Here is a 6,192-nt window from a genome sequence, read left to right on the forward strand (position 1 = left end):
GGCAAAAAGCAGAACTACTAATAAGGGTCTAACAAAGATCACATGCTTCTGAGGGAACAAAACAAAGGGCAAAAGCAGAACTACTGATAAAAGTCTATGTTCGGCGGTGCACGTATTGTCTTGATAAACATCTTAAACACCAGAAAACAGGGTTTGAGAGCAGAGAACCGGTCTGACCACAAATTTACCAGGGCGGAGTTTTTCCCCACCCTAGCAGGCCTTAGGGTACTGCAGGAGACCAGGGCGTATCTCAGTGCTTATCTCAACTGCACAAGACAGACATTCCCAGAGCGGCTGTTTATAGACCTCCCCCAAGGAATGCATTCCTTTCCCAGGGTACTAATATTAATATTCCTTGCTGGGAAAAGAATTTAGCGATATCTTCCCTACTTATACGTTTATAGGCTCTCTGCAAGAAGGAAAATATGGCTCTTTTTGCCCGACCCCACAGGCAGTCAGACCTTATGGTTATCTTCCCTTGTTCCTTAAAAATCGCTATTATTCTGTTCTTTTTCAATGGTGCACCAATTTCATATTGTTCAAACACACATGTTTTACAATTAATTTGTAAAGTTAACACGATTATCACAGTGGTCCTGAGGTGACATATATCCTCAGCTTACAAAGATAACAGGATTAAGAGATTAAAGTAAACACAGACATAAGAAATTAGAAAAGTATTATTTGGGAACTGATATATGTCCACATCAAAATGAAATCTTCACAATGTATGTTCCTTGGCCGTGGCTCCAGCCGGTCCCTCCATTCGGGGTCCCTGACTTCCCGCAACATCTCTCCCTTTCTTTTTATATAAATGTGCCATGGCGATGAAGGCTGTTCGTTCTCTCGGTTTTGACACAGGATCCTTTGACTAATCTGACACACTAAAAACAAGCCCATTAAACAGAGAAACATGATTCCAAAATTTACTTCAGTGGGGCCCCCAGTAGACTTAATCCAAGTCACGGGGTTTAGTCTAGAAAGACTTTCTGCCACCTGATCTAACGCCACAGCTCCAGGCATAACGGATAAATGAGCTTGAGAGGCTTCAAAAATTTGTTTCTTTAGTTATGTCCAAGGATAAATTATCTACCCAGAAGGTGTCTTTTGACTATTTCCCATGAATGATCAGTCTCATTGTAGGAATATGGTGTGATACAGATATCAGAAGTGTTCCAATCACATTGCATTTGCATGTGATGTTCGAGACTCATTAGCCGATCCCCAAGCCAAATAACAGACTGTCTTAATCATTAATTTGATCAGCTAATTTTTGATCAATGCCTTGTTGAGAATTCCTCATTTGGGTGGAATTGGCTTGTCAATCATTAACAAAATGAGTCACTTGAATAGATTGGTGTAATGCCACTCTGGCAGTGATGGCCAGTGCAGTGACTGTAATTAGGCCCATGATCACAGCAATTAAAGTGAAAACAAATCTCTTAGATCTTTTGAAAATTAGTTGTAACACTTCATTAATTAAATGTACTGAGGGGGAAGATTCCCAAGGTCTGGGTAAAGTTACTGGTATCCAGATTCCTTCTTGAGCTTGAACCAACATTACACTTTTCCTAAAGTCAAAACAGGAGTTAACACAAGTGTATAAATGACAATTAATGCATTGGGCAGTTTGATTGTTCATCCAAATTTTGATATTTCCCACTAACAGCATGTAAGGAGGCTTAACACAACTCTGTATAGGAATAGTCAGGCTGGAGGTAAACAAAACAGAATGTTTGAATCTATGTTGATACTGAGGGAGAGGAGTGGCTGTGGCAACGCCCGATGTTCTCTGCTATAAAGAAGCAATCCGAGGTGCCCGGGGATGCTGAAGAGGTAGAGAGGCATACTTGGGTCAAGAAGAATTATCATAATGCCAATCAGAGTCCCATAAAGGAGGCTTGGCATCAAAAAGGGGAAAAGGGTTCAAAGGGAATTTATCATGGGGTTCAGAATCACGGTTGTGAGGGGTGGTAGTGGGGACAACGGACAGGAAAGTTTTCCCTTCCCGTACTTGTAGTCTGGGACATGGCAATAGCCAATTTCCAAAGTTCTGGGTGTTCTGGGCTCAGAATGGGAACATCATACGAGGCCTCGGCGGTGGGGGCGGGGGGTAATGCCCTTATCTTCCCATTTTAAGGGACAGAACAAGCTGAACTTCCTATGCAAAGTAGGATGATGATCCTTGTCCTCCCAATAAGAAATAAAATAAGTAGCCTCCAGGCATTCCCTTCTGCCAGAGAAGCAATTGTTTGTCAAATAGCCCTTTGGTGCCCAGTTTATTACTAAACCATATGAGTCATTTTTTAATACTACTGCATGTGAATTAACACAACCTTCCCTAATTAAAGTTTTAGATGGGCCCTCAAAATTTTTAGGACATGGTTTTCCTACAGGTTTATATTGAAAGTATGGGGTATCTCCTATTACTCCCCCTTTCATTTGTCTTAAAGGAGAAAGGGAGAGGCTGGAGACCAAATGTTCCCATTCCCCTGTGGCTGATCTCTTCAGAAGGTAAGCAGCCCAGACTTGAGTTCCAGATGGATACAAGCAGGTACATGTCCGAGGCACAGAGGAGGGTATCTATAACCCACAGTAACATTAAATGCAGTGCCTTCTTTTCCTGGTTGAGCGGGGCAATGGTCATCTGTAGCTCCAGATATCCACACACTATCATTAGTATATTTCCAAAGGAGCATCCATCCAGGTGAGAGGTCAAATAAGTGGAGGAAAGGCACATAAGCCCAATAAGAATAATTTTGTGTAGCAGGTAAATAAGTGTGAGGGGAAACTGGTGAGACAGAAAGTATAAGGAGGAGATTATTTTTTTGTTTGTTTGAGACGGAGTCTCGCTCTGTCGCCCATGCTGGAGTGCAGTGGCGCGATCTCTGCTCACTGCCAGCTCTGCCTCCCAGGTTCACACCATTCTCCTGCCTCAGCCTGCCGAGTAGCAGGGACTACAGGCACCCGCCACCACGCCCGGCTAATTTTTTGTGTTTTTAATAGAGACGCGGTTTCACCGTGCTAGCCAGGATGGTCTCGATCTGCTGACCTTGTGATCTGCCCACCTCGGCCTCCCAAAGTGCTGGGAACACAGGCGTGAGCCACTGCACCCGGCCAGAATTATTAAATAAAACCTATTGTAAGCAAGATCCATGCTGAAGGAGGAATAGAAGAACAGGGGGATGTTATTTTCAGGCTAATAGAAATGGTGAGATTTTTAGGTTCACAAGGAGAAAAAGAAAGGGAATTAGAAGTGGGATTAATTAGAGGGGTCTCTGTTGCCTTTAGGAAGGATTGAACAAGACCCTTTTTGATTTGGCGTGCCGGTTTCTGAGAAGTCGGCACAGACTTCACCAGGTATGAGGGTGTCCTCTGATGCAGACGTCTCTTCCCTGTGGTTTTTACTGTCAGTATTCACACAAAGTTTAAGTCTTCTAGTGGGCACCAAGACAGGGGACTGATGATCTCCAGGTGAAACACAAGCATACCCTCTTCCCCATGTTATGATTGTTCCAGGTTCCCAGGTATTGGTCTGGGAATTAAAGGCAAAGAATTAGGTAGTAAATTTAGAGGAACGGTACTACAGAGATCGACTGTCCCGCCCCCAACTGTGGAGGTGGACAAGCATCGTACTGAGACAGAAGAGGCTGGGACCCATCTGGGTTGGCTGTAGGTAAATTTATTTTTGCTGGGGGCTGCGTTGGGACCACTTGAAGCGGGAACGCAACATTGATCTGAGTCTGAGGTGTCCCATTTGATATTGGGGGCTGGGACTGGCCCCGCTTCCCATTTCCCTGGTTCTGTGGCAAGGAATTTCCATCTATATCAGACTTAAGAGTGGCAAGTACTTGCCCAATGTTTACCTTTATGACAATGAGGACAAACAGTAGCAGGAGCATTTGGCTGCGTTTTTTGAGCCGGTTTGGCCGCCTTTAAGTTTCTAACAGTGCAATTTTTTCGAGTATGACCAAGTTGACCACAATTACAGCAGGCTCCAAGGAAAGAATCAGTCGAGTCAGTTTGACTGCAATCCTTCATGGTCCGTGCCCACAGAATAGCTTTGTGGGTCTCCAATCCAATGCCTTCACAAGCTTTAATATATGCAGGCAACACCTCGTGATCATGTAAACTTTGTCGTTGGACAGAACGCATGGCCATTTTACACTCGTGGTTCGCATTCTCAAAAGCTAACACACAAAGAAGAATACCTTGAGCATGCTCATCAGAGACAGATTTTTCAACAGCATCTTGTAATTTAGCCAAATAATCAGGATATAATTCATTGTGACCCTGTTTAACAGTAGTAAAAGAAACAGGACCTTGGCCTGGGATGTGTAATTTACCCAAGCTCTCATACACAACTTTGTTACTTGTTCTGTGGTGAGAGCATCAAAGCCTAATTGGGCGGTAGTGTCAGAGTTATTATTGGAGCCTGTGAGCCGAGCCTGAGTAATTAGAATGCCATCAGCCCGATTTAGCTGAGCCTGCAGACGGGCCTCCTCTGACCACCAGGGACGGAATTGTAAATGCTGAGATGGAGTTAGAAGAGATTTTGCCAAAAGGTCCCAGTCTAAAAGAAGCAAAATGACCTCAGTACAAACAGTCTGTAATACCATTTTAACATATGGAGAAGTAGGACCATACTGAGTACAAGCATTCTTGAATTCTTTTAAAAAGGTAAGATAGAGTGGTGCATATCAACCCATTTGTACCCCTTGAGCATTGCGAGGTTCCAGCGTGACCGGATAAGGCCACGCCTCTAATCTACTTGCTTTTTTGTTTTGGCGTAATAAGTGTAGCATGGAAGTTTCAAGAACAGGCACATGAGATGGAGTCGGCATAGAAGTGACAGGAAAAGTATGTGTAGATAAGGGGAACTGAGGTTGAGGAGGTCAGACCGGTATGACAGCATGAGAAATGGGCTTTGGAGGAGGAGAAGAGGCAGAGCATACCAGTGATTATTGCCCAATCCTGTGCAACAAGAGTGGCAGGTGTATCCATGTGTGAAGATTGGTACAGAGAAGCAGGTTGAGTGGATGGCAAAGTGACCGGCTGAGGGACCGAAATGACAGGAGGGTAAGGGGCTGCAATGGACAGGGAAGGGCCTGCAGAATTACAGGTAAATTGTAGTTTAGTCCTGGAGTCATTAGATGGCTCCAGAGGCAAAGGCTGCAAAGGTTTGAAGAGTGAAGAGTTAGCATAGATATGGTCCTGGGCTGTCCGAGTAGGGGCTGCGGGAGCTACAAGTACCGGCTCTTCATGAAAAGAAATAAGATCATCAGAGGGTGACGTTAAGCCAAAGTTACCGGAGTTAGATATTGAATCTTCAATATCCTCAGGTGGGGGAGGAGCAGATGAAGGGAGAGAGAGGCTGAGCAGATAGCGAAGGCCGAGCAGGAGAGGAAAGCTGAGGAAAAGGTGGAATGTCTCCAGATTCAGAAAACTGTGGTAACTGCAGGGGGTCACGGGATTGGTATGTCATTAGGATGGCATGTACCAAGGCCCAGCCACCCCAAACAGTGATGGGAACATAATATCCTGTCAGGACCAGTTCCTGGAATTTTGCACCAATATGATCCCATAGTTCCCCATCTAACGTTCTCTTTTCAGGAAACCAAGGACAGTGTTCTTCCAGCGCTCTGAATAGGGTGACCATATTTTCCAAGGGTACCCGAACTCCCCCCGTTTTAACAGGAGTTTAATATAGCAGAGATAAGCATAATGTTAGACTCTGCGTGACCCATAGTTACCCCGCACAATACACAGACAATTCACCAGTCTTCAGGGAGCCAAACAAGTGTTTCTGTGGACCGGACTGATGAACATTTCTCCGCACCTTCCAAAGGGAATTGTGTTCCCACATGCACTTAGGAAAAAGAAAACTATGTTGGCATGCGAGATATTGGGGGAACATGCCCCCAATATTTCAACGTAGGTTATTTCTATTTTCCATAACTGTTGGCTGGCTGAGAAATAAAGAGAGACAGTATAAAGAGAGGAATTTAACTGCTGGGCCACCAGGGGTGGCATCACATATTGGTAGGACCATGATGCCCGCCTGAGCCTCGAACCAGCAAGTTTTTATTATGGGTTACTTTTTCTTCTTTTCTATTTTTTTTTTTTTTTGAGACAGAGTCTTGCTCTGTCACCCAGGCTGGAGTGCAGTGGCACAATCTCGGCTCACTGCAA

The 6,192-nt window shown here is 44.5% G+C and overlaps 1 pseudogene; it reads right to left on the reverse strand.

The window, feature by feature from the left end:
* The window catches only part of LOC105537838, an 11,688-nt pseudogene that overhangs the window by 1,103 nt on the left and 4,393 nt on the right, over window positions 1–6,192 (reverse strand).

This window comes from Mandrillus leucophaeus, unplaced genomic scaffold (genome assembly GCF_000951045.1).
Source record: "Mandrillus leucophaeus isolate KB7577 unplaced genomic scaffold, Mleu.le_1.0 Scaffold18, whole genome shotgun sequence".
In the NCBI taxonomy this organism is placed as follows: Eukaryota; Metazoa; Chordata; class Mammalia; order Primates; family Cercopithecidae; genus Mandrillus; species Mandrillus leucophaeus.